This window comes from Panulirus ornatus, chromosome 56 (assembly GCF_036320965.1).
Source record: "Panulirus ornatus isolate Po-2019 chromosome 56, ASM3632096v1, whole genome shotgun sequence".
Taxonomy (NCBI): domain Eukaryota; kingdom Metazoa; phylum Arthropoda; class Malacostraca; order Decapoda; family Palinuridae; genus Panulirus; species Panulirus ornatus.
Window position 1 is genome coordinate 28,702,403 of NC_092279.1, and position 24,956 is coordinate 28,727,358.

General features: G+C 46.2%; 1 protein-coding gene and 1 long non-coding RNA gene across 17 annotated transcripts in view; both read left to right on the plus strand.

Annotated features, from left to right (window-relative positions):
* LOC139766043 (muscleblind-like protein 1) overlaps positions 1-24,956 on the plus strand; it is a 1,286,706-nt gene that overhangs the window by 463,046 nt on the left and 798,704 nt on the right. The window lies entirely within an intron of this gene.
* Positions 5,009-6,772, plus strand: LOC139765784 (uncharacterized). The gene is made up of 2 exons (XR_011716736.1): positions 5,009-5,259; positions 5,488-6,772. It is a non-coding gene; the product is annotated as an uncharacterized lncRNA (long non-coding RNA).

Below are 24,956 nucleotides of genomic sequence, written 5' to 3' on the forward strand. Positions count from 1 at the left end.
GTTGCTGTGTATTAAGTTCCTACACCCTTGTTTTGTTTGTCCTGGTGTGTTTGATTACGTCTTATTGTATCTTTGTGCATGTTTGTCTCCATCAATCTCGGTGTGTGTACTTGCCTGTCTCGTTCTCTCGCTGTGTCCGTATTTGTCTACCCTGATGTGTTGCAACCTGGGTCCATCTGTGTATTCTGATGTGTAACTTCGTTTTTTTTCCCCCCCATTTCGTCTAGAGTGTAATTTCAGCGTCTCTCAGTTTGTTTCAATGTTTCCTGTTGAATGTTGCCATCTTATGACCAGTGTTTGGCATAGTTATCGAAATGGGTCCTTATTGGTGTTTTTTCTTTCTGCGTGCCACCCCCCCCCCCCTCCGTCGTCCCCCTTTGTCTTGTGTAACGATTTCTGTCTTTCTGGCATTGTCTGTTACTCTGTGTCCGCATTCTTTCATTCTGCCTTATATGGATGGTATTCTGTCGTTATGGCCTTGTCTGTTAAGTCTTCTGTGTCCGCATCCTTTCATTCTGCCTTGTGTGGGTTATATCTGTCTTCATGGCCTTCTCTGTTAAGTCTTCTGTGTCCACATCCTTTCATTGTCTTATGTGGGTCGTATTCGGTCTTCATGGCCGTGTCTGTTAAGTCTCGGGGCCCAATTTTTTTTTCTTATTGTTACGTATTTTGTCTTAGCCGGGTGTTGTCTTTGTTTCCAGTCCGTCATGTCTGTACCTTCCATGAAGATGTCGGTATGTCAACCCAGGTTGCGTGCGTCTGAGTCCCTGTGTGTTTCTTGCTGTGTCTTTCTTGTTGTCTTTCTTTCCAGAGCGTCTGTGCTGGTTGTGTGGCCAGTCAGTGCGTTGGGGGGGGGGGGGGGGTTGCTTATCACTGTTTATGATCCTACTTAATCGCCATTCACTGTGGATTGAATTACGATTTTCATAGCCGTTCTTATTTCATGCTAGGGATACATACAATCCTTCTTCCGGTTATCCCTAACATATGTATGTGGTCCCCACCCCACCATCTCCGATTCGGTCACCTCGCCTTGTGTTGGGTCTGTTGTTGTCATTGACTTTTCACAAAACTTTCCTTCCTGTTCTAGTGTCATATGTCATTAATGCATACTTATTTATAGTGTGTGTGGGCATACACCACTCGTATTTTTAGTGCATAACCATTTTGATTTAGTGCACACCAGTGTGTGTGTGTGTGTGTGTGTGTGTGTGTGTGTGTGTGTGTGTGTATGTGTGTGTGTGTATGGACGTAAATTCAGTGCATACCTACCCATGCCAGTTCAGTGCCTACCAGTGTGTGGACGTCATTTCAGTCCTTACCACTGCATGTAGACGCCAGTTAAGTGCGTGTGGATGCCAATTCAGTGCGTACCTGTGTATATGGACACCAGAGCGTAACAGTGCGTGTGGACGTCGATTCATTGCGTAGCGATGCATATATACGCCACTAGTGTGTACTGGTGCGGATGTAAGCCACTCCAGTGCGTACCAGTGCGTGCGTACCGGTGCCATCATCTCTTAAATCGAGTATATTTTCCCTGCGTAACGTTGGAAGGTTTCATTCTTGTCCTCTGCCACTTAAAGTAACCTGGTTATATTTTATGAATGAATTATGGGCAATTCTTTTCCCTTGCTGTAAAGTTGACTGTTACAGGTAGATTGCATTGGTGGGTTATGTCTAGTAATGTGACTGGATGGTTGTGTGTACTTCATGTAGTCATCCTGGATGGTTATACGTACTCCATAGGTCGTCCTGGATGGTTGTCCATACAGTCGTCCTGGAGGGTTGTATGTACTCCATACAGTCGCCCTGGATGGTTGTATGTACTCCATACGGTCGTCCTGAATGGTTGTATGTACTCCATACAGTCGTCCTGGATGGTTGTATGCACTCCATACAGTCGTCCTGGATGGTTGTATGTACTCCATACGGTCGTCCTGGATGGTTGTATGTACTCCATACCGTCGTCCTGAATGGTTGTATGTACTCCATGCAGTCGTCCTGGATGGTTGTATGTACTCCATACAGTCGTCCTGGATGGTTGTATGTACTTTATACGGTCGTCCTGGATGATTGTATGTACTCCATGCAGTCGTCCTGGATGGTTGTATGTACTCCATACAGTCGTCCTGGATGGTTGTATGTACTTTATACGGTCGTCCTGGATGATTGTATGTACTCCATGCAGTCGTCCTGGATGGTTGTATGTACTCCATACAGTCGTCCTGGATGGTTGTATGTACTCCATACGGTCGTCCTGGATGGTTGTATGTACTCCATACAGTCGTCCCGGATGGTTGTATGTACTCCATACAGTCGTCCTGGATGGTTGTATGTAATTTTAACAACCTTCCTAGGTGATCATGTGTACACACACTGTCGTCTTGGTTGCTTGTTATACATGTACTCGTATGGTTGTGTGTACTTTGTATTACTGTTGTGGATGGTTATATATATGCTGGATATGAGGTCAGTGGATGGTTGTCTGTTCGTATAGGTTCTGTATGGACGGCATATGAGGTGTCTTTCCCTTGTGATCTCAGTTACACTATTTCATATTCTTCGATGATTGACTTTGTTGCTTATTTAAAGATTTTAATGGCAATTATTTTTGTATGTTAGTCTCATAATGTAACAAATAAATGTGTGTGTGTGTGTGGTTTGTATATTGGCTGCTACCTCAGCTGATCTCGGCGTTGATTGGTTAGCGATGGCATATTCAGTCTCGGCGGTGATTGGCTGATTATGCATTCAGTTCTTGGCGTCCTTTTTTTTTTCTTTGAGAATTTTCGTTTTTCGTTGATGGGTTGCGTAGATACTCAAAGTCAGTAGTGATTGGTTGATGGTATGAACGTTCTCAGCACTGATTGGTTGACGGCATGAACGTTCTTAGCACTGATTGGTTGACGGCATGAACGTTCTCAGCACTGATTGGTCAATGGTGTGTCGTGTGTGTCTGTTGATTGATGACGTATGGACTGCCTGGGGTTGATTAGTTAAATTATATTTTTCGTCGGTGATTTTCTCCTTATATTCACCCTAGACGTCTAGTTGATTGGTGTATGGTGGCGTATTCGTGTTAATTGACTGCTGTTATGTTCGCTCTCGATGTTAATTATCTGAATTCGTCGTATTCAGTGTCGGGCGGGAGTTGACGGGGGGTTGTGGGGGGCACCGGCGTTGAAGGGGGTGGCCACCAAGGGACTTGTCTGGGCGGAACTTGTGTGTGTGGTGGGTCCCTGGCACTGTGTTATCCTTCGCTACACTCTCTCTCCTTCAGCTGTTTACTCGTGAACAACGCTGTTATAGCGATGGCCTCGGATGTATTATGAGGTGGATGACCTGGAGCTGCTAGTAGGCCATTAGACTGCTACGAGTCATTAGCTTGAAAATGTAATTGATTGGTCATGTAAGGTCAGACACTACGTTTTCTAAGGGTGCAGATGGGGTTCAGAGCACAAGGGGTATTATTGGATAACGAGTTTATATCATGATCTTTGGGTGCCACCTGTGTTGTTATCAAGGGTTAGGTTAAAAGTATAAACACACGTTTGGTAATTTATTGTTTTGTATTAATAAGGTTAATGTTTATTGTTAGTGTTGTCACGTCTTGTATGTGAGTTCATGAATTTTATGTTTATTTTGCCTCGTGTTTACTAAGTGGTGTTTCTTCTTATCATTAACAGCCCCTTTATCATATCAGCTGATCATGTCAGTCTGATGTTCATTACAATCTGCATATGTGTTTTCGTGTTAATCGTATTACTCTCTCTCTCTCTCTCTCTCTCTCTCTCTCTCTCTCTCTCTCTCTCGTTAATCACATACGCATTTTTGCTTTCAAGTCGTGTACGGAAGCGATGCATTGAAGCGACGGGCCTTAACGTTAGTCCTGGTCGTATCCTTGCGTGCATTGCTTGGTGCTGCACGTATCCTTGCAGTGCTCAGATGGTACGCGAATGGGTACAACCCGTAATCTCATTTCATGGTGTCGGGTTATGCGTTCGTGTGGAGGCGTTATTGTACGCTCTGTAGTTCTCACAGTTCGTGCGTCATGTACTATTATTATTATACGCATTCACAGTTCATGCGTCATGTACTATTATTATTATTCGTGTGTCATGTATTATAACTATAGGCATATTTGTAGCCAAGGGTCGTACCGTCTTACTCTCGGGGGTCGAGCGTTCAAACTAGGATGTACGCAAGATAGTATAGTACTAGGCGTCTTGTAGTAGGTATCTCGCGTTCCCTAATATCCTAGTACGTCAGATATCCTAAATCCCCTGGTATCCTAATACATATCCTAAATCCTTTGGTATCCTAATACATGATATCCTAAATCCTTTGATGTCCTGATGCATGATATCCAAAATCCTTTGCTATCGTAAGACCTCGATATCCTTTAGTCTCTGATATCCTAAGACCTCAGGTACCCTCATTCCCCTGATATCCTAAGACCTCTGACACCCATCGTCCCTTGATAGCCCAATTCCCCTGATATCTTCAGTCCTCTGATATCCTCAGTCCCCTGTATCTTCAGTCCCCTGATATCCTCAGTCCCCTGATATCCTCAGTCCCCTGATATCCTCAGTCCCCTGATATCCTCAGTCCCCTGATATCCTCAGTCCCCTGATTTCCTCAGTCCCCTGATATCCTCCGTCCCCTGATATCCTCCGTCCCCTGATATCCTCCGTCCCCAGATGTCGTGGAACACGCTGGGGAGGGCCCGTGATGTCTTCATGAGCCGGGCCCCGCTGCCTGCTCAGCAGGATATGTTTTCATTAAGGAGACGGCAGCAGGAGGAGGAGGAGCACTGTTCACAGCTGTGTGCACGGCGAAGACATACGAGGACATCTGGTGCAGCTGTGCCTCCTGCAGCACGGCCTTCATGGCGTGGGGGGAGGGGAGTGAGGTACAGCTGTGGCCCTTAGGGAGGGGGGTGAGGTACAGCTGTGGCCCGTAGGGAGGGGGAGGGGGAGGGAGGTACAGCAGGTAGCATATAGAGCCGTAGGAGGGGTGGCGGGTGCTCCGCCCAGGTCCTCCTGGGACAGCCCAAGAGCACCTGGGTGGGTGATGGGATCCAGAGGGGCACCCGGGCGGGTCTTGTGGTTGGGTGGGAGAGATAACCTGATGGTGTGTGGCCAAGTTAATCTGCCGCTGAACTGTAATGGTGTCCTGAACTAATCTGTATAGATGGGAGATAGTAAGGTATAGATGGCGTCTTGAAAGTGGGATGGAGAGAGGATAGTCAGTAAGGTGTGGATGGTCAGTAAGGTGTCTACACAGATGGAGAGAGGATAGTCAGTAAGGTGTCTACATAGATGGAGAGAGGATAGCCAGTAAGATGTCTACATAGATGGAGAGAGGATAGTCAGTAAGATGTCTACATAGATGGAGAGAGGATAGTCAGTAAGATGTCTACATAGATGGAGAGAGGATAGTCAGTAAGATGTCTACATAGATGGAGAGAGGATAGTCAGTAAGGTGTCTACATAGATGGAGAGAGGATAGTCAGTAAGGTGTCTACATAGATGGAGAGAGGATAGTCAGTAAGATGTCTACATAGATGGAGAGAGGATAGTCAGTAAGGTGTCTACACAGATGGAGAGAGGATAGGAAAGAAGGATTCTGTGTAAACGGAGACGTGGCAGTAAATGTGAGTTATTTCCGCTAGATGGAAGGAGGATATAGTCAAGTAGAAGGGAGTTGTGGAGACAGTGTAAGGACTGTGTGTAACGCAAGTACGTGGACGGATGGGGGGTGTTTGACCCCCCTGAGCGCGACGGTACGACCTAGTCATTTGATCTAACCCTCTCAAAAAGTCAGGTCAGAGACCAAGCCATCGTACATACGCAAGGATCGTCGTACCGTCTTGTTCAAAACGGAGAAGGTGGGTGGTAAGCAGAACATGTCTTTATTTACCAAATCCCCCCCACATTGCTCTTGGCTTCCATGTTGGGAATTAACTGTGTGTAGCCTCCCGTCAGGGTTCGAATCCGGACTGCATCTAGTGGCAGGTCAGATGAGACCCCGAGGAAGAGGTCGGTAGTCCTTCTAGAACGTTCCTTTGCTCTTCGGGTAACCGGTTTTTCTGGCGGATGACCGGTTTTCCCCTATGCACCTGCCATCACAAGGGATGATTGTAAACCTGTAGCAAGATAATGGATGTGATGATAAGGTGGTGTGTGTGGTGCTCCCCTTGTGTGCTGACGACAGGTGTACCATTAGCAACACCTGCTGAAACCACTCCTCCTCCTTCTGCTTCCCACAAGTTGAAATGTTGTCATATATATATATATATATATATATATATATATATATATATATATATATATATATATATCTATATACGTATTTAACGTGCAGTTAATTGACTTGGTAGATTTTATAGGTCGGGAAAATTTGAAACTGTTGAGGTAATCGAGTCCAAGTTTCTCGCGGCCTCTGCTGCTGGTGTTAGGGGATACCACTATTTTCATGCGCCGGCTAATGGTGAAGATAAGATCGATGCTCCCGCTGTGCTTCGTTAGCTTGCCACACTTGCCTCCCAGAGACCGCAAGTCCTATATTGTTTGTGAAGTCTTTTATGCAACCCCACCTCCCCCCCCCCACCCTCACTTTTAGGAAATGTCACTGATCTCTCCGTTGTGTTTGTTCACTTCGGGGTTTGATATGTTCATACTCTCTCTCTCTCTCTCTCTCTCTCTCTCTCTCTCTCTCTCTCTCTCTCTCTCTCTCTCTCTCTCTCTCTCTCTCTCTCTCTCTCACTTCCACACGTGGCTTACTGGCATTCACTGGACAAACTACAATATCTCCAACCCATATGACGCTTTGACTACCCTTACCCTCACGCGACTCGGGTCTTTTCGTAACCTAAGGTTTACCTGCGGTGAGCACTAGGCGCTAATCCGGTCTTTGAACGACGACAAAATCTCGTCGCAAGCTGTCGGAAGTGAGTGCTCTCACCTCAGTCCCTCACACTGGTTAGGTCTACCGGTGCCAGTACCCAGGTGGTGAGGACTGAGACGTGTGATCGAGTGTGTGTGTTTCTTGCTGGACAGGAGGGTAACCTCACCTCAAGTTCCTTTAGAAGGTTCCACCGCGGGTCTCCTGGTGGCGCCAGCCACCTCCTCACGCTCCATCTGGCCCGGGCGCGTCGGCCGGTCATGGAGGCAAGATGAAATCAAAATATGAACGAAAGGAATGAAATGGTAACAAGTGTCATTGGTAGATGTGGCCGTCAACGTGACCTGGGAAGTGCTTCAGAGTCTGGCTAGCCTGAGAGTCGGTGTGTACCAAGCTGGGTTGTTGAGTAGCAGGGAAGAAGCTTAAAGCGGCGCTCGTGAGTCACGGACGGAGAACTTAAAGCTTGAAGAAAATTTTCAGGAAAACTTTCGCCTTCTGGCCCCCCCACCAACCCCACACTACCCTTTCGACGACGAAGGTTTTTTTTACGGTTTAAGTTTGACTTTCAAAGCTTTTGAAATTAGGTTCCGAAACAGCAAGAGAGATCAAGGTTCAAAATAGCACACAAAGCTTTGAAGATCAGACGTCGAGAATTCTTCCTGAAATGTTACAGTGTCTCTCCCTCACACACGCTCCTCCCTCCCTCCATCCCTCCGTCTTGGTACCGCAGTGTCATGCTTTGCGGCGAGGATGCTCATAGTGTAAAACCCCGCCACACCGTATTACCCTGGGCAGCTGGGCCCAGGAGACTGTACCACCCCCGACGGAATTTATGTATTTTGAGTACGGTTTTTTTCCCCCACGGTGTCCATATTCATGTTAGTGGTGTTGCGTCCTGTGACGAGGAGGTGCGTGTTGGGTTCATGGGTTGAGGTGTGGATGTGGGGGGTTGGGGAAGGTAGGAAGGTTCATGGGTAGGCGTGGCGTAGGTTGGTGGGAGGGTGGGGGGGCAAGTGATGGGGAGGGGGTGTAGAAGTCGTGAGTGTGTGGGAGGGAAGCTGCAGTAGAGAGTTCGATGAGGGGAAGATTTTTTTTTCCTTCTTTTCAGGAAGAGATGTGGTGTGTTGATTGATGAGGATGGGGTGATGGAGATGATGAATGGGGCAGAGTGGTGGCCATGTGGGAAGGAAAGGTGAATTTAGCTTATGGGGAGAAGCGTTGCTGTGTTTTTATGTGGGTTTTGTGGTGAGGAGGTTTCGGTCTCTGGGGAGAGGAGAGAGTAGAATATGGAACCTGTTCATAGGGTTTGGTGGTGGTTATGGGCGCGCATGTTGGATAGGGGTAAACAATAGTCACCATTTTCCTGGCATTACATGATGAACCCACGCGTGTTACAGGAACATTGCCAGTAAAGCAAGACCAAATTACTGTATTATATTACCTGTTTATATCCAAGGGTAGCATTTAGTTACATCATAATACTGAATTATGATTTTATTATGTTGAATTATTTTATTTAGTCTTGTAGTAACTGTCGTGGAGTCTGGTGTCGTGTTACAGTTAAAGATGCTTCCCCTCTAGTTATTACCTCTCCAGCGTGACGGTACGACCCTTGCTTATATACGACGATACTACCCTTGCTTATGTACGACGGTACGACCCTTGCTTATGTACGACGGTACGACCCTTGCTTATGTACGTCGGTACGACCCTTGCTTGAGTGCGACGGTACGACCCTTGCTTGAGTACGACGGTACGACCTTTGCTTATGTGCGACGGTGCGACCCTTGGTGTATGACGATGGGCCAGGTTAGAGACTAGGCCGTCGTACCTAAGGGTCGTACCATCCCACTTGTGGTTATAGAGAGTAGGACGTACGTCTGATCATCACCAGGAATATTAAGGACAAGAACGTAATCTTGCGTGTCTTGGTTCTCGCCATTGACTTGGATCACTTCTTCATTTTGCTTGTGGTGATTGCGAGGAGGAGCGAGTGTCGCGTTGTCTTCTAGGTTTACTGTTACTCTTGCCAAGCGGGTGTGGTTGTGTCGTCCTAATTACGGGAGATTTGCCGGACGTGAGGAGGAGGTGTAGGTTTTCCAATGTTGCCGTTTTTAGGGAGTTGCCGGCTTTCAGAATATCGGATTCTCGATGTTCCTTGCCACTCAGAATGCCACGCAGGGAGTGTGTACCTCTACACTCGCTGCGTGGGTGTGATGATGTAGACTTCCAAGTGTTGTATCCCCTCCCTCCCCACACTCGCTAAGTGGATGCGATGGTATAATGTTCCCAATGTACCGTTACACTCGCTAAGTGGATGTGATGGTGTAGTCTTCCAAGTGCACCACCGCTACACTGGCTAAGTTCAGAGGTTTGGCCGGCTTGTCTTGCTGGAGCCAGCAAGTCCCAGCTTTACTGGAGGCCGCTGCCGCTGGTCGCTGGCTGGCTAGGGTGGGGAGGAAGCGGGTGGTGGTGGTGAAGGGAGGAGGAGGAGGAGAAGGCTTTGGTAGGGGAAGTAGTGAGGGATGGGGAGGTAGGTGAGGGATTGGTTCTGTGGGCAGGAAATAATACGGTGTGTGTGTATGTGTGTGTGTGTGTGTGGTGTGTGTGAGTGTGTGTGTGAGTGTGTGTGTGTGTGTGTGTGTAAGTGCTCATGTCGGTGATAGTGGAGGTTATCGGGCCGGTAAGGTTGGTATGGTGCAGGTAGGACGTGTGTTTATAACAACTTATATACAATGGAAGCCCTGATGGTTTGTCCTTCAGTCATTGTTTGTCCTTGAGTCGTTGGAAAATGATAGTTCTTTTAAAGTATTTAGAAGCATTTAGGCCCGGTTCACCTGGCCACAGACCCACTTGCTATCTCTCGTCTGATAGCACAAAACACCAGAGTGATACCTGATGTTGGCGTGGGTGACTTTGGTCATCTCGACGCCTTGTGTAAAGCTAGGCTGTTCCCTGGGCAGTATGTAGCAGTCCTTGGTGTGCAGTGTGGCACCTCAGTGGTGGGTGACATGTAACACGGTAAAGTGTGAGTGGAGAAAGTTCTCCTTCCAGTCTTGTTCATCGTGTCAGGCATGACGGCCGTCAAGCTCCTCAACTCCTTCTGACCTCAGCTCTTAAGTTACCGTCTCCTCCTTCCGCTGGAGGGAGGCAGTGGTTCACAGTCAAATGACCTCCCTCTTGTAAATGATTTCTTCAGGTAGCATGGGAGATATAAGATCATTTCTTCAGGTAGCATGGGAGATATAAGATCATTTCTTCAGGTAGCATGGGAGATATAAGATCATTTCTTCAGGTAGCATGGGAGACATAAGATCATTTCTTCAGGTAGCATGGGAGACATAAGATCATTTCTTCAGGTAGCATGGGAGACATAAGATCATTTCTTCAGGTAGCATGGGAGATATAAGATCATTTCTTCAGGTAGCATGGGAGATATAAGATCATTTCTTCAGGTAGCATGGGAGATATAAGACCACTTCAGCTAGCATAGGAGATATAAGACCATTTTATTTTGGCGATATCATTTTAACTCTGTTCTAACATCTCTCTTGCTTTTATCCATAGTTCCACGTGTGTTCATTGAATGTTCCGTTATAAAGAGAGTGTATGTCAGCAGGTGTTTGTATGGAAGTTTGACCAGGGTAAGGAAGGATTTAGCTATCTATGGAGATACGTAACTCTATAGTTACCTAATCCTCCATAATGACGTGTTTTATTAATGGGATTTTGCTGTGTTCATTTCAGAATCTTGTTTTCTTATGAAGTGATTTGTATTATCCTCTTCCTGCTGTGTACAGAACAGTGTGGTGCATAGACTCCTTACTCTGTAGGATTTCTGTCCCTATTTTTTTGTTTTGTTTGATGCAACATAGATGTGGTTATCGACTTTGCTGTTCATTAATTCATCTCTCTGTCGTACCTACTTAGATACCTATAATGATTGATTGCGGTACTCTGATTATTGATAATGTTAGCTGTGGAACCTTAGTTGCTTGAAGTGATGTGTTTATTATTTAGTACAGCCATGATTTGTTTTTGTCTTGGATAGAATATTGAAACTTGGAATATCGATGAACAGGGATGATTGAGAGAGAGAGAGAGAGAGAGAGAGAGAGAGAGAGAGAGAGAGAGAGAGAGAGAGAGAGAGAGAGAGAACATATGGGATGGAGGGTAGAGAAGGGTGTGCCCTCTCTGCCCCCAGACATGTGTCATGGTGTGCATGTACTCTCTTGGTCACATCCACGTATGACTTTTTTGTTCCTTGGTGGTGGTCGTGTTATGTGGTGTATTACATACAAATGTCTGGTTGAGCAACGTCCTGTTCAGGTCGTACGTAGATGGTCAGGATAAGTCAAACGCACGATCGGTCTGTCGTGTACACTTTCAGCTCTATAGTCGGGGCATTTAGACACCTATGATGTCGTGTAGGTGTGAGGTATTATCGTATTAGGGTCAGATGGTATACAACGATCAGGTTTTATATTAGGTCATACTAGGTCACTTTAGGTCATACAGGGTTGATGGAGGTCATACGTAGGACAGGTCATGCAGAATTGATGAATGTCATAGACATGGGTCAGGTGAAGGGTTGGAGGTATTAGAAAGTATGATCGGACGAGGAAGCTGGGTCATCCAGAGACTTAAATTGAGTCATGCAGGTGTCGGAGGCGGTCATGCAGAGATTAAGAGCCAGACTGGGTTATACAAGCTCAAGTTAGGTGTGAAGAGTGTGAAAGTCTGCCATACAGAGCGTCGGTCAGGTGATATATATATATATGGAGTCTTAAGTTTCGTGATTGAAGTTGCGTCAGATGATATTCCAGTTCGGTCTCGGGAGGGGTCAAGTTGGGTCATTAAGTGATCACGGTCACGAGTGACCATAAAAGGGTTAATGTTTGGTCATGTAGGGGTCAGGTCATTCATGGGCCAGGAAGGGGAAACAGAGGGATTGAGAGAGAGAGACGAGAGAGATTTTGGAGGATTTGCCGTCGTCCAGGGCGCCGGTAGAAGTAGAAAGCGGAGGTTAGTTGAAGGAGGGCCTGGCAGGCAGGCAGGGAGGGAGGACGCTCTTGTGACCGGTTCTTGGAGCAGCAGCAGCAGCAGCAGCGGCGGGGACTTGGGTGCGGCCTAGTTCATTCAACCTTCCTCACGGTCCTCCTGCCAACACCCCCACCACACCACCTCCTGCTGATGCTGGGGGTCGCTCTGGGTGATGGAGTACGATCATCCACAGGTTCCCAGATCCACCTGGGAACAGCGCCACCTCACGTTCCCCAGCTCGTATGATCGTCCCAAGGCATCGCACTTGGTCGAGGTTGCCGTGTTGATTGAGGCTCTCAGAGTACACGACTTGCGATCACTCAAGTCTATTGACGGAGGTCAGGTAGGGTCACCGCCTTCCTCAGCGACCTCTCCTATGGCGCAAGTTAACCTCACCCGCCGCTGGGGAACGTAGGATCCCTTCCATGTCCCTCTTGGCTTCGCAGTAGTTGAGGTTGGCCTCGCGGCTCGGTCTTCTTGAGGGTAAACCAACCTCCCTCACATGCCTGCCTTCGGTACACGAACACCTCCTCCGCTTCCCTTAGTCATGTTATTGCAGGATGACTGGCGGTCCACGTTCCATGTGGCTCGGTCACCTCATGATCACGTTCCCTCCACCTCATGATTCGACCGCCTTGACGTTCTTGTAGCGTAGGACGACCGCTTTAACGTTCGTACTGCGTAGTCACCTCACCTGACCATCCATGAGTACATCGTGCTCCACCTTCACTCCCGTTCCTTGCCCTCGCACATCACCAACAGAAGCGGTTCGCCACCCACCATTCCCCTCCACATTCTGACCCTCCTGAAGCCTAGTAAGGTGTGTGTGTGTGTGTAACTAGGAAGCGAGCCACGCAGTTATGTTCTGCTTCATCGGCTTTAACCATCATAATTAATGTAGGTTTTTGCGGCAAGTTGTCAAATTGGGATGGAACTGGTTTGTAGGGCATGGTTATGTGGCACAGCACGTGGGCGAGGCTCTGGGTAATTAGTCTTTGTTGCGCATGACATGTGGGTTCACATCGCAGGTGTAGGGATGGCCGGGGTTAGTGTGGGTTACACAGGAATGGGAAGGGGTGGCACAGCGTAGTGTGTTGTTATGTCTGGGTTTTCCATGGATGGGGTCATTAGTAGTGGTGGTTTCAGTGGCAAGGAGCTTGGTACGTGGTTATATGGTAGTTCATTCTTGGACTGTGAGGAAGAAATGAAGAAAATAGTAACGTTCTAGTGAAAATATGAAAATGGCGTTGATATGATAGGCTAAAGAAAAGAAGAAAAGAAAATGATAGCGTTCGTGTTTTAAAGAGAATGTGTTGTTATGATCTGTTGAACACGAAATTAATTATTACATTCAACCCATATTTAGAAGGTTATTTATACATAATGTTAGTCACACAGAATAATATGTGTGCCCTCGCATCAGTTTGTCTCGGATCACGCGAGAGTTGCTCCCTCCCACGTTCTTACCAAGCTACAGTCGGTCAGGTTGTAACTGTGGCAGAGGCTACCGCTGGGAGGTCGGGTGCAATCCTCATGAGGTGATTCGTTCTCTGCAGCTATAATAGAAATTATATAGTGAAAAGACCATTGCGGTCAGACACAAGTTTCAGGCACGTATGTCTGTATGTATATTCAGGCATGTATGTATACATGAATGTTTTAGGCATGTATGTACACTTAGGATTAGGCATGTACGTACGTACGTATGTATGTTATGTATGTATGTGCGTATATACGTTTGTTCAGGCATGTATATATGTTGGATGCATTTTGTCTTGACTGCTGAATGTTCTTTAAGTCAGGACTTTTCACATAAGCATCAACACTGCATATATATCTGCATATATATATATATATATATATATATATATATATATATATATATATATATATATATATATATATATATATATGGAAGCTCCAGTCATGAACCAAAGTCCACATCAAAGCTGGGCCTTAATTAAAATATACAGAGGACTATGAAAGAGAAAAAGAAGAGATAAGGAAAAGCATTTTCGATTTTTGTAGGGAGTGAAAAATTTGTGTATTAAAATGTGCCGGGTGCCAGGTCATAGTTAATGGGAAAGACATGAGAAGGTAGAGATTTCCAAAGCTTTGAAGTGTAAGGAAAGAAACAGTTATCAAAACGGCCCACCCTTGAGTTGCCAGCGGCCACGCAGTAATCATGTGACGCAGCAACTTGCCAGAGTATTGCGTGGTCTAGCTTGTGGTGGGGGATACATAAGCAGTCAGCTTTATAAAGTGGTTTTCTTAAATAGAATTTTTTGCACATTTCCTTTTCGTCCATTTCTGGCCTTTACCATGTACTGCGAAAATGCTTAGCTTAAGGGGACTGGAAGGACCTCTTTCATAGAGTCAGCCCTGAGTGTGAGGGTACCTGGAGTCTTTAAATTTACCATTAAAGTCGTTGGGGAATTATCTTGGCGAGTGTTTTCGCCGGGAAGGAACTCTCCTGAAGTAATATAAAAGACGTGACAGACGAGATGCTTTAGCCAGACAGATTGGTACAGTGGAGTGTCGGTGGATGAGAGCGTGCGCGCCGCCACACGGTGTATATATATCTTTCTTTCCTCATGTCTTATTTCCTCCTGTTAGGGGTAAATGTCAAGCTTATCTCTAATATCTTGATGATATTTTTCATCTGAATCTCGACTAAGCTTGTAGAACATTAGGGGATGTTTGACAACGATAGACTCTCTCTCTCTCTCTCTCTCTCTCTCTCTCTCTCTCTCTCTCTCTCTCTCTCTCTCTCTCTCTCTCTCTCCATCGCTGGACTAGCCAGACTAAGGAAGGGGCGCCGATGGTGCACGTCATCTCCTGGAGTTTTAGCCTCCGAGTGACCATCATTTTCTTCCTTGTTTGTTGTTTCACTTGGAGCAAAATGACCTTTTGACGTGCTGAGGCCATGATTGGACTGAGTTGGTAACATTTCTGGAGCATGTGACGTGTGTGGGTTGGATGTGGAAGACGGAGGGAGGGAAGGTGGGTCATTCTGCAGTATTAAATGCCAAGAGTCTACAGTACAATACCTGAAGCTTTGTAGACAGTAAGAAAGATTTGGTGTAATTGTATAAGACAAACTTGATGAAAGAGGTGATTTTTGCGCTCGTAAATCATGGAAAATATTAGTTCAGTCTTTATAACTGTAAATTGATCTTTCTGATATTGGTTCTAAACGGGAGATCACCTTTGCCTCCTGAATTAGTTTTTAGAGTTAAAAAAAAAAACCATACGTGTCACCGGTAGCCTTCGAGTACACTAGATTTGCCATAATACAGGAGCTGTGGTCAGTGTTTCTGATGTATTACTGTGAAGTGTTCTTACAGATATGAAATTCAGGAATTTGTATCAGCGGTAGGCAGGTCCTTCAGCCGTGCCTACATGACAGGAGCAAACAACAGAAGACCTGATGGTCTGTTACAGGGGTATATGATGGAGGAGAGTAATGGTTAAGATTTCATTCTATTGATAGGCTGGTGAAGCAGAAGAGGCCCCCTTCTTGGGTAGGGGATAACAAAAGTAGTACCTGGGCTCTGCACCTCGTTATATATATATATATATATATATATATATATATATATATATATATATATATATATATATATATATATATATATATATACACTCCTTTGTAGATGCGCCATTCTTGATAAAGGGTTTTTATGATGACACTTAAGGAGGGTTGTAGATCCAGATAAACAAGTGTTTATATAAGGGTTATAGATGCGCCATGCTTGACGAGGAGGCTCCGGATGCGTGGCAAGCTGTACGTGATGGTTGTGGTAGTATTGTAGTAGCAACTCACTCTTAATGTAGAAGGTTGAGGTAGGTAGTCAGATATGCATTCTGTGAGGAAGGACTTGGCTAGTAGGTTTGCTAAGGCCGAAAACTCATCTTTGAAACACACACACACACACACACACACACACACACACACACACACACACCATGTAGCAGATGTTACTGAACGTGACTCAGCATGGGTTCGAATCCTGGGCGCGGCAGTCGGCCCACAGTCATTTCCCAGCTATTCCTTTTTATCCCTCGGGGTTGGTCGATTAATGAGTACCTAGCTTAGGCTAGGGTGTGTGTGTGTGTGTGTGTGTGTGTGTGTATGTGGGTACATACAGAAATGGGAGTAAAGACATGATACACATTTTTAAGAGATAGGACAACACAAGTGTAAAACTTTTCTTCTCGCAACACACACACACACACACACACACCACAATACTTGACAGGGAGAAGTGTGTGTGGGTGAGGCAAATGGACCTCATTTAACTTGGATTACCATACTCAGATCCATTAGTTTTCAGTACCCCCCTGCAGGCAGTGGCCCAGGGTGGTGTGCTGCACCTTGTTTAGTTCTGGTGGCGGGCGGGGGTGTTAAATGATGCCTTTGTGGTGGTGTGGGTAGCCTCCCTCCCCCTCTCACGTGGCTTTCACTCACCACCACCCCGAATGATCCAGTAGAACGACCGTTTACTGTGTCATGAGGTGTGTGTGTGTGTGTAAGGTAGGTGTGAGGCAGCAGCGATGGCTGGGAAGGTTGAGTCGTTGTTCATGTACGTGGGGTGGCAGATGGTGTTTACGGTGTCGAGTGGGTCAGAAAGGGAAGGTGTTTAGTGTACGTTTAGTGTACAGGGGAAGGCACACACACACACACACACACACACACACACACACGGGAGTTTGGGGGGGGGGGCGGCTTCGTAGGCGGATGGACATCAAAGGGGTGAGGGGTTGTGTGTGTGGTGACAACGCTAGTTAGCGGTGGGTGAGTTGGTTGGCGTCGGCCACGACCGCCGCCACATGCCGGGCCGCGATGGTGGTGGTACGTCACTCGGGGACGGGTAGCTGGTGTGCTCAGGCCGTAGGCTTCCTCCCAGTACCCTCGCACCGGAGCCTGCATCGCCTCGTCGACGTAGCTCCGTCTTCTTAGGGTTGCCCTTTGTGTACCGTGTATGTAGTGGAGCCGACTCATGCCTTTTCGGTGTACCTTCCACCTTCTACTGTAGTGTACTGAGGTCCCGTTTGTGTACCGTCGACGTACCGGAGCCAGCTTTGATGTCCCCCCGTCTGTGTACCGTGTACGTCGTGGAACGTACCGATGTCCCCCCACAGTTTACCGTGTTGACGTACACTTGCGCATCGTGCTGAGATTTTAATTAATCCCTCCAAGCCGAGCGTTCGCCGCAGCTTTCACTGGTACTTTTAATTAAGTTTAAAAAACAATCGACTTTAACCCACATGTGGTCTGTTATGGAGAAGCAGTAATGTTATATTTTGTACCTCAAAAATATTGAAATACCGCTGGTTCCCGCCTGCCTCTGTACCGCTAACGCAGTGAAGCACCGACCGTCCCTGCCTCTGTACCGCTAACGCAGTGAAGCACCGACCGTCCCTGCCTCTGTACCGCTAACATAGTGAAGCACCGACCGTCCCTGCCTCCGTACCGCTAACATAGTGAAGCACCGACCGTCCCTGCCTCTGTACCGCTAACACAGTGAAGCACCGACCGTCCCTGCCTCTGTACCGCTAACATAGTGAAGCACCGACCGTCCCTGCCTCTGTGCCGCTAACATGCCTCTGTACCGCTAACATGGTGAAGCACCGACCGTCCCTGCCTCTGTACCGCTAACATAGTGAAGCACCGACCGTCCCTGCCTCTGTGCCGCTAACACAGTGAAGCACCGACCGTTCCTGCCTCTGTACCGCTAACATAGTGAAGCACCGACCGTCCCTGCCTCTGTACCGCTAACATATTGGAGTTACTAGTATCACAGTTCTAACCGTAGTATGTACAACGATTATTAGTGGTACACATCTAGTACCATAACTAGTGGTACAACCTGTATTATAACCAGCCGTACAACTTTTACGATCATTGGCGCAGTTACTACGTAAGCTAACGAGTCGACCCACAATCTCCAGTAGTAAATGGAACATGACGAGTCTAACTAGCGCCATTCGTGTACTATGGCCTCGCTTATGATACTGATCTTGAACGATCGTGTTTCTTATTTTCATTTGTATTTGATTCGATTTTTCTAATCATACTTAATTGTTGTTGTGTTCTCTTAAGATTTATAGACGGTAGAATTATTGTTTCCCTCAGTCGCAAGAAAATATGTCATCGCGTCATGGAGTTAGGTTATATATATATATATATATATATATATATATATATATATATATATATATATATATATATATATATATGTGTGTGTGTGTGTGTGTGTCTGTGTGTATTGTTTTTTAAGCCCCATATTTGATGGGAGTGGACGCCTTGGTTAAATCTTGAGAGTATAGAGAAATATTAAGAGAGTGAAATGTGAAGAAAAAAATTTGTGAGTTATAGGATAAGGGAGGGAGGGGAGGGCGGAGGCTCTGCTTGGTAGAGTCACACAGGGGAGGAGGCCTTCCGTGGTAATACAGCTAGTGGGAGGAGGAGGCAGTGATACAGCTATACAAGTTGGTCAGGCAGTGAAGCGGTGAATTTGTAGCTCAGTCTGGTCCTGACGGTGGAGCAGCGCCGTGGTGCAGTGTAACGTCATATAACAACGGTCCGTTGGCTTGCAGTGCTTCTGGTAACGCGTTCTTCCCTGAAGAAATCGCTAACTGTAGTTATCTAAATCCGGCCAGTTGTAAGCTTATCAGGCTGCCGGGGGCCAGAAATCCTGAAGGCGATAAGGCTGGACGCTGGGAGATAAGATAAGGGGCGGCGTCGGCCGGGAGGTGGTGTGAGTGAGACGAGGTCTTGGGAGGGGTACATTACGGTAGTCGGGAGTCGCGAGGGTAATGGTTGTTGCTGTATTGCCGTGGCTGGCTGGCTCCTGTAGGCCCCAGCGGACGCTGATAAGATCATGTGTGATGCAGTGGAGGGGACACGGCCGGCCTGACCCACGGTCGAGGACGAGGCAGGTCCTCGTGTGCTCTCACGAGCACGGCAGAGGATGAAGGCGGGCTGATCCTCGTGTGCTCTCAGAAACACTTTACATGGCAAACGTTGCGAGTAGAGTCTCTCTCTCTCTCTCTCTCTCTCTCTCTCTCTCTCTCTCTCTCTCTCTCTCTCTCTCTCTCGCGACAGCTACGTCGCCGTTGGCTTTCGAACGTCTGTGATTTTGAACGCGTTGCTACGACAGATGATAAACGAGCGATACAGCAGATGTTGAACGCGTGCACGAGTGATACAGTAAGTGTCGAACGTTAGAACGAGTAATGCAACGGTGATAAGCGTGTTAGATAGTAGTTAAGGGAATGATACAACAGGTGATTAACGAGTCATGCATCTGGTGTTGAGAGTCAGAACGATTAATACAACTAATTTTGAATGTCTCGACGAGTGATATAGCGAGTACTTAACGTCTGAACGAGTAGTACAACAGTTGTTGAACTTCGGGACGAATAACACAACTGTTGTTAGACGTCTGAACGAATGATACAGCAGGTGTTGAACGTCTGACTCAGTGTCATGACAGGTGTTTGACGTTTCGGCATCTGTGTTGCCGACATGTCAGAGGGAACAGACTGTCATGTCTTTTTTTTTTTGCCCTGAGGTTTATGTAAACAACTGTAGGGGACAGAGGTACTTGAGTGGACTGGTTATTGCCTCCTGTTATTCCTCACTTTCCATGGTTCATTCCAACACTCCCCTTCCCTTCACTTACCACAGCCTCACCCTTCCACATCAGCCTGAATTTTTTTCTTCCCTCACCCCATTGTCTCGTGTTTCACCGTCGCTACCTTATCTTCAAGTCACCCTTCACTCTCCACTTCTCACCATCCATCCTGCCACACTTGATCATCCTCACCCTATGCTGTGTCTCCTCACTATTCTGTCCGTCATATTCGTCCCCCTTTTCTTTTTTTTTTTAGCTTGAAATGCCACTCACAGTGAGTCCTCTTCCCTCACAATCATCCGTCACTCCTGCCACCTCACCATACCCTGTCACCCTTCACTGTCTTTCCCCGTCCTCACTGTCAGTAGCCTGACCCCACGCACTGTGCCGGTCCTAGGTACCTCACCTGTGCTTTACGTAATATAGAGGGTTGGCTAGATAGGTAAGGTGGGTGGGTTGGTGGTGGGTTTGGTAGACAGCGCATGATGGTGGAGGCTGAGGTGTTTACTGGTGGCATGGTGACCTGCCTCAACCTTATGCGACCTGTTGATGTGCTGTAGGGATGGTGGAATATATTAGTGCCTACCCGTACTGTATACTGAGGAGGGTGTTATGTGTAGCGTCTGTTGCAGGGTAGATTTCTGACGTACCTAGTGATAAGAGAATTATGGAGGAGCAGCAGATTATGCAGGTACGTGGTTAGGGGTAGGTTACACAGGGACCAAGATGAGGTAGGTTATCCTCTTGCATAGTTAGGAGCAGATTATAGAGGTACGTGGTTAGTGTTAGGTTACTGAGGCGCCAAGTTAGAGGCAGATTATAGGGATGCGTATGGAGGGAGAAGTTATACATGTTCCTGGCTAGAAACATTCTCGTGGAGGACCGGAATCGATTATATAGGGATCTGGGAAGGGATGAAGGTCCCTCATTCGGGACAGATTATGGACGCTCCGGACACACTCAAGACGTGTTTGGGGATGGAGTATAAACATCTTTGGGATAGAATATAGACTTCTTTAGGACGGAGTATAGACGTTTGAGACAAGAGGTATGTGTGGAAAGCCGTGGTTCTTGGTCGTCAGCTACAACTGCCGTCCACGATATGATGTGTGGAGAGGTTCACATTGGCGTAGCTGGCTTGATCGTGAAATCAACACAGCATGACTTAGCGCTGATGCGTTGCCACAGGTCGCGTGTTACTACTATGGTTTTAACAACTGCTGTTATTTCCCCATGTGTGTTAATGCCTGTCTGTGGCCACACGGGGTTTGATATAGAGATGGTTTGCATAGCTGGGTTTGTATGGAGGTGGTTTGTATAGCTGGGTTTATTTTAGAGATGGTGTGTTTAGCTGGGTTTATATAGAGATGGTGTGTATAGCTGGGTTTATATAGAGATGGTTTGTATAGCTGGGTTTTATATAGAGATGGTATGTATAGCTGGGTTTATATAGAGATGGTATGTATAGCTGGGTTTATATAGGGATGGTGTGTTTAGCTGGGATTATATAGAGATGGTTTGTATAGCTGGGTTTATATAGAGATTTTTGTATAGCTAGGTTTAGAGATGGTTTGTATAGAGATGGTTTGTATAGCTGGGTTTATGCAGAGATGGTTTGTATAGCTGGGTTTATATAGATGGTTTGTATAGCTTGATTTATATAGAGATGGTTTGTATAGGTAGGTTTATATAGAGATGGTTTGTATAGCTGGGTTTATTATAGAGATTGTGTGTTTAGCTGGGTTTGTATAGAGATGGTTTGTATAGCTAGGTTTATATAGAGATGGTTTTATAGCTGGGTTTGTATAGAGACTGTGTGTTTATCTGGGTTTATATAGAGATGGTTTGTATAGCTGGATTTATATGTAGAGGTGGTTTGTATAGCTGGGTTTATATATAGATGGTTTGTATAGCTGAGTTTATATAGAGATTGTTTGTATAGCTAGGTTTGTATAGAGATGGTTTGTATAGCTGGGTTTATATATAAATGGTTTGTATAGCTAGGTTTATATAGAGATGGTTTGTATAGCTAGGTTTGTATAGAGATGGTTTGTATAGCTGGGTTTATATAGAGATGGTTTTTGTATCTGGGTTGATATAGAAATGGTTTGTATAGTTGGGTTTATATAGAGATGGTTTCTTTAGCTGAGTTTATGTAGAAGTGGTTTCTTCAGCAGGGTTTATTTAGAGATAGAATGCGTTTGTCTAACACTAGAATACTAATTTGTTTACATTGTGTACGGACGACCCCCTGGAGACGCGCGTAACTGACATTATTACGCTCAGGGTGAGGTGTCCCGGGTTTACAATGTTGTTGTCTTGTACTGCGTTTACGCCTGCGTTCCAGTCGAACATTACCTTCGCGTTAACGTTAGTGTACCAGGCTGGGCGTTGACGCGGGGGTCTGTTGATTGGCACGAGGGTCTGCTGCAGTGTGGTCTGAACGTTCTGCCTCGCCCTCAGCTGTGTGTGTATGAGGGTGCGTGCGTGCCAGCGGTCAGCACCACGGTGTCTGCGGTCATTTTTTTACTCGTTGAACACGACGGTACGACCCATGGGCACGGATTTACGACCCATACTTGGGTCTAATGTCGAACCGTCACTGTCAAGGGTCGTAACGTCGTGTTCCAGTGTCGTACCGTCGTGCTCAAGCGTCGTACCGTCGTGCTCAAGCGTCGTACCGTCGTGCTCAAGCGTCGTACCGTCGTGCTCAAGCGTCGTATGCACCTGGTTCAGGCAACGCCACGACAGTCGTCGCAACGAGAATGTCAGCATTATTATTGCGTCGTGTACGCTCGGTCTGCGTCGGTGACGCATCACTGCCAGTATGCGTTGCGATGATGCATGACCACGTTACGAAAGACGTAGTATTCTTGTGTCTGTAACGCCTGTTACTGGGCTGTGTGTTACTCGTAGCATTATTACGGTCATGTGTTCAAAAGACTTATGTTTACATCATTCGTGATCATCCAACATCACCATTGCTCTCTTGTTGAATATGACGCATACACACACACACACACACACACACACACACACACACACACACACACACACACACCGCTGCATGTGTGCGCCCCCTCCTCCCATCACACCATTACACCTCCCCCCGTCCACACATGTTTGTTAGCATCACCGTAGCTCAGTATCTGTGCACAAGATGCCCCCCCGCCCGACACCCTACTCCCTCCCTCCACCCTGCTCCAGTGGGACCCCCCCAGGCTCTGTTGTTATTCGCCCCCTCCCCTCCCTCCCCCCCTCTAGTGCATGCATAGTCACGGTGAAAATCCCTCTCTCTCTGGTCTACCTGGACGACGGCGCCGAGAGACTGCCGAGATGTTTCATGCCAAGACTTGGTCGAGCGAGCAACGAGAAACGTAGCATGATTTCAACGACTGATTTCAAAATGCGTTGGAAGGAAACTCAGTGTGAGAACTGGGCTTGGTAGTACACAGCCAATAACAGGAATATGAGAAGACACTCTAGATACTCAATATATATATATATATATATATATATATATATATATATATATATATATATATATATATATATATATATATATATAAATATATTACATGTTCGCCATTTCGCGAGGTAGCGTTAGGTACAGAAGACTGAGCCTTAGAGGGAATATCCTGACTTGGCCCCTTCCCTGGCCAGTCATGGAGAAGCACTGTAATGATGTAAGTGTTCCCAGCTCGTGGTTGGCTTGATACGCCTAACATGTTCCCCTGGTCACTACCAGACGCTCACAGGGTCATCATGATAGCGATGCTGGTGTTGTAGGTGAAACACAATGGAACTGGTCGATTTTCAGAGTCATAACCGATAGGTGGTGTGGATGTGAGTGGAAGGAATGAGGACGGTGGGAGTACAGGAGCCGCCCGCCTACCTGGCCTCCTCGCTACCACAGACAGCTCACTCTGCTCCACACACACACACACACACACACACACACACACACACATCTGATTGTGTCAGAAGTTAAAACTTGACGGCACCACGCAACTTGCGTGATAAAAAAAACTACCCAAGTCAGATACTGTGTTGAACATGGAGAGAGGGGAAACTGTGAATGTTAAGTTGCCAAGATATGTGTCCTAAAGTAACTCTTTGGGCCACATATACGTCCACCTATCCAACTCTGTGCTTATCTACGTTTTCATTGCTGTGAAGACTCAGGTATTTGATCAACGTCCAGGGTTCTCTGAGCCTTGTAATGATAGAATGAAAAAAAAATGCCATTAATGAGAGTGGTTGGAGCGTAGACTTGATTCAAGGAAGCAGGACTTTGCTTGGTTCCCTCCCATGGAAGGTTCCCGAGATCAAAGTTTGACGGAGATTGGATGAAAAACAACCAAAAGCAACGTTGCTTTCTGTAAAAAAAAAAAAAAAAAAAGATAAGTAAATTCTCTAAGCAAGATGCTGTTGATGTAAACAGAATCAAGATATTTGCTGATGGCTGAGAGTGTGATTAAATATCTTTGCTCTGGTTATTAAATAAGATCATTTCACGAAAGTGCCAAAAGATTGTTCCATACTTACTGCAAGACTTACCGATATTCAGCCTACGTTTAGATTAATGGAGTAGTTGGCAGTAAAGAAACGTACAATCGGCAATACACAATCAGTATGAGACTGTAGGTGTCATGTAACTCGTCTTGCAGGAAGTTTAAGATTGCATTGTAAGATTCCACACACACAGCAGAAGGGTGTTGAATCCTTCTGTTGTCCTGGACAAGTTGGTGTCCGTCTTAATGGAACAGGAGATACATAGTCTCCAGCAGCCCAGATCTAGCACTGTCATGTACGAGAGCTATAGCACACTATGCTACTGTGTACAGAATGGATATGGTAGACGTAGATTGCACACTGGTCGTGGCTTGGCAGCCCATGAAAATAACATTACGGAGGATAGAAGGTGGTGTATGATGATCCTCCGCTGTCTCAAGACTCACCATTTTGGACATGTCCTTTTTATGGAGTTAGGATTGGTCATACTGTGTTGACCCGGGCTCACGTAATGGTGAGGTGATCTGCAGGTGGAGTGACCTGCAACTTGTGCTCAGGGAATGCCAGAGTCACATATGAAGAATAGTATAGTACCGTTGGAAGAAGTAAAAGTTTAAAATCTTATGTCAATTTTTTTTTTTTTTCGAAGCCAAAATGTAAAATTTTATGTAAATATGTTAAAGTTTTAGGTCATTTTGTGGATGACAATCTCCAAGTGACCTTTTTTTTTCCATTTCTTTACAAGTTCCATAAAATCAAGTCAAACAGCGAGTCATACAGAAGATGACTATTAAGTATTTAGGAAGTAAAAGTTGATAGCTAATTCCAAGATAGTTGCTGCTCAGG